We start from the raw sequence: 4,362 nt of genomic DNA, 5'->3' as shown, positions 1-4,362 counted from the left end.
GAGACAGGAATTTCTTACCTTCTACCCTTCTGTAGGGAAGAAAAATAAAGCATTTTTATTTATGTGTTTTATTTCTTCATACATTAAAAATTAGGATTCAGTGTTTGGGGAAGATGGCTAGACAAAGGGCTGTTCCCTTCAAAACCACATCAATGCAATACAATTACAATGAAAATAAACTAAAACATAAGTTAAAATACCGAAAAATCTTCAAAGCGTCATCACTTAATCAAAATAGAGCCACAAAATTTTACTCGGACAATTAGAGCAGAGACTAGATCTTACAAAAGCTGTCATCTGCATACTCTGGTAGGTTGGGGCTGTAGTGTGAGCCATTTGGACTCAACATTAGAGCCCAGAGTCTCCAGGACTACCATCAGGCTTTTTAGTATTTACTTCTAGACTACATAATCCTCAAGAATACAAATTTTTTAGCTCTACTTCACAAACAAAAGCTATTTGTAGGACTTGAAGACACTCATTTTGAATGTCTGCTTTAAAATTCCTTTACAATGCCCTAGTCTATCCTGTTCTCATCAAGTGTTACACAATTTGTTTTTTTAGTTTTGGTGGGAAAGCAGCAAGAAGTTCTGTGCAAAACTGGAGAAAGTACAATGTCTGGGGCAAAATTAAAATTCAAAAACGTCAGCCAGGTGTGGTGGCACATGCCTTTGATCCCAGCACTCTGGAAGATCTCTGTGAGTTCCAGGCCAGCTGGGGATACAGGGAGACCCGTCTCAAAAATACCAAAAAAAAAAAAAAAAAAAAAAAAAAGGCATGTGACCACAGGCCTACTATCTCATACTTCCACCAGCAGAGCAAATAAAATCTCAAGGATCCACAAATCTACACTCTTATCTAAGCTAGTAAAAGGAAGTCAAGGCATTATTCTGGAATTCACAGTAAGCAGGATAAGACAGTGTATTAAGATGCTAAAGAATAGTACCAAAATACTAATCCTATTTGCTGTAAAACAAGGAATACACATACCATAGCCTCACCGTTTTAGGGTCTGACAGTATGTGAGGGGCCTTGGGTACTGGGGAAAGCAGAGAGGTCTGTCTCAAGCCCTTTGCACTGAAGGATAATCTTAATCTCCCAGAGAGTCACACATGATTTTGTAAAATATGTGTTCTTTAAAACAGGAGAAAAATGGTGACATTTTGATGTTACAACATGTTTTCAGATACTCAAAGTTTTTTGGTCTTTTTGAGACAGGGTCTCCTTATAGTCCTGGCTGGCCTGGAACTCGCTTTGTAGACCAGGCTGGCCTTGAACTCAGAGATCTGTCTGCCTCTGTCTCCCAGTGCTGGGATTAAAGGCATGTGCCACCACACCCAGCTCTAGATTTTCATTTTTAAATTTTTATATGTATGAATTATGCCTGTATGTGTACCATGTACACGCAGTGTCAAGGGATGTCAGGTCCCCTGGAACTGGAGTTATAGATGCTTGTTAGCTGCCATGTGGGTGCTGCAAACCAAACCTGGGTCCCTCTGCAAGAGCAGTCAGTGCTCTTAACCACTGAACCATCTCTCAAGCCCCTATACACTTTAAATTTCTACACTGGTTTATGAGCCATGGTAATTATATAATATGGTAATTATAACATCAATCTGACCTAAAATTTTGTGTCTGATTAGTACCAAGTGAGAAAATTCAGTTCTGCAAGAGACAACTGGAGACTCATCACGTTTTTGTTTTTTCCTGACAGCTGGCAGTCAAACGCAGGACTTAGTATAGGCTTGGCAAGCACTCTACCAAAGAACCAAAACCACAGTCCTTGGTTTTTAGAGATAGGGTCTTCTCTATGTAACCCAGGTTGGTTTCAAATCTGTGATCTGGCTCAGTGCCATGATGATAGGCATACACCACACCTGGCTACTTAACTAAATTCAACCCTTTAAATCCACACTTGAGCATTCCAGAACTTGGAATCAATTTGAACACTTAACATTTATCTTAGTAATTTAGAGTATAGATACTTAAAACTACACATGAAAATATTCACTTGCACCTAATGAACCTTTGCCTCCATTGTCTTAAAATGTACATGATTAACAGGACATGCCTTTAATCCTAGCACTCAGGAGGCAGAGGCAGGGGGATTTCTGTGAATTCAAGGCCAGCCTGCTCTATGTATCGTGTTATAGGTTAGTCAAAGATGTATGAGTCCTGTCTCAAAACAAAGAAACCCAAAACTTACGTGATTAACCTAGCTTGTTCTAAGAGTGAGTCTAGAAAAAATTCCACTATTATTTTTATTACCAAAGGAAGTAAAATGGAGAAACACATGTCTAGCCCATTAGCTGAATATAGCTGGTCTAATTTATTCCAGCCTATTCGATCTTTCCCTCTTCACAAAGTGAATAAGGGTCACTAGGTGTCCCAGAACTAGGGAGGTAGAGGCAGGGATTCTCTGTAAGATCAAGGCCAGCCTGGTCTACATAGCAAGTTCCAGGCTAGCTGGGGCTACAGGGAGACCGTCTCAAAAAGACAAAACAAAACAAAAAAATCCCAACACAATCCCCACAAAAAACCCTTGAAGTGATTAAGGGGGAATTAAATTCTAGGTTTTTAATATATACTCTGCACCTGACCAAAGCTATGAAGCTATTTAACTCCTAAAGCAGCTGTTTCTTCACTTGTAAAGTGGAGAAATAACATGTACATATCAAAGGCTAATGTGCATGTAAAGTGACTGGAACACTGCCTGACACAAGTAGTATTACGCATGTGTTTAGTTATCTAATTCCTATATAATATACATCAAATCCTTCTGCACAACTGGTATAATGTTAGCAATTTCACATCTTACAAGGAACTATCCATCCAGTACAAACAATTTCAATTTTCTATTACAAAAATACATCTTTTTGTAATATACTGGTGACCAGTTATTTTTTAACTTTACAACTCTATTTTTGTATGATCCTTTGTTCCTAAAAGTTGATACTTCTTACAAATGAAATACATCTTAGAATTTAAAAAACACGAGCATTCACTTCTAATAGCTGTAACTACTAGAATCTCACTCATCACACACCATTATCACCAGCACTTTTAAGGAAACTCTTAAAATGCTTATAAATGTACATTGCATCAACAGACAATAAATCAGCTCCAGGTGTGCCCAACCTATGGCCTGGGGCCTCAAACATCCCAAGACAGCTATCAATGCAATCAGTCCAACACATCTGCAGACCAACATCATGCTGCAAATGTCAAAAGGTTGAACACCCCTGAATCTTCCACACTCAGACAGCAGACAGTAGCAGGTGCAGAATGCTGAGATTATGAAGGAACATCAGTATGTCCAGAATGCTGAACAAGAACCATAACACTGATAGTAAGATAGCCATCTGTGGGACACTTAACTTTTAAAATTCTGTGATGAAAGCAAAGCTATTAATTTCATGTTTATTTTAAGGATCTTTGTCAAGTTTATCAGTGTGAAAAGGATGATTTCATAAGAACCACAACAAAGCTTCTCTAAGCTAGTGATTCCCACTCTGCTACTCACAGTTCAGTTGATCTTTTTTCTACAACGGCCATACCTTGTTTCCCAGGATCTGAACTATACAATGTATTGCAGATAAAATATTTTCAAGTTTGTTTTCAAATGATACGAGCAAAGAGCAGATCAAGTTCTCAAATTTATAGACAACCATACTGTAACAACTGACCAATATAAATGTCTTAATACTTTATTGTTTAATTCAGGAAGTAACACTGAAATTCCTAACACATACCTCACCTCCCCACCACCTCCTATACGTTTCTTATGCTATCATTCTGACTCTTAAGTAAAAACATCTCAAACTCAATCAAGTTTTACAACCACTACTTCTATCAAATGGTGATGCACCAAAATCCCAATTCTCATGAATTTTAACATATTTAACCTAAGACTGAAAAACTGTGCCTTAACTTTATTAAAAAAGATAGCCACATCAGTTTAATTACATATGATACTACCTATTCAATTTATTAAAAACATAATAATAAACTAGTGCTCCAAACTTAGGCTGTTCATGTGGAAGACACTACAAGAAGACACAATAGAGACTGCCTTGAAAGAAGTACAAATTCCTTCTGCAGAGATGGAGAAATAAAGGACAAATCTAGTTGTCTAAAAGACAATTCACTGTACACGTTTTATTTACAGTTTTGTACACTGTCTTAATATGAATGGGACCGCTTTTCTACTTGAGCCATTTTTAACCAAAGCAAAATAACCTAAGTAATACAAAGTGTTAAAATACAGCATAAAGATACAAAAACAGACATACTAATTCTAGTTAGGAATGTAATTATGGTGTTACATTTTTTTTTAATAATCCACAATTATGTTTAGGAAAT

At 37.1% G+C, this 4,362-nt stretch overlaps 1 protein-coding gene across 1 annotated transcript in view; it reads right to left on the bottom strand.

Annotated features, from left to right (window-relative positions):
* Window positions 1-3,673: 3,673 nt before the first annotated feature.
* Eif4e (eukaryotic translation initiation factor 4E) overlaps window positions 3,674-4,362 on the bottom strand; it is a gene marked incomplete in the record, with an annotated part of 44,420 nt that continues 43,731 nt past the window's right edge. The window contains 1 exon segment of the mRNA XM_008826179.3: window positions 3,674-4,362.

This window comes from Nannospalax galili, unplaced genomic scaffold, assembly GCF_000622305.1.
Source record: "Nannospalax galili isolate Female #2095 unplaced genomic scaffold, S.galili_v1.0 scaffold189, whole genome shotgun sequence".
NCBI classification, from domain to species: domain Eukaryota; kingdom Metazoa; phylum Chordata; class Mammalia; order Rodentia; family Spalacidae; genus Nannospalax; species Nannospalax galili.
The sequence above is the reverse complement of the archived record's forward strand: the minus strand, read 5'-3'. Positions and strand labels throughout refer to the sequence as shown.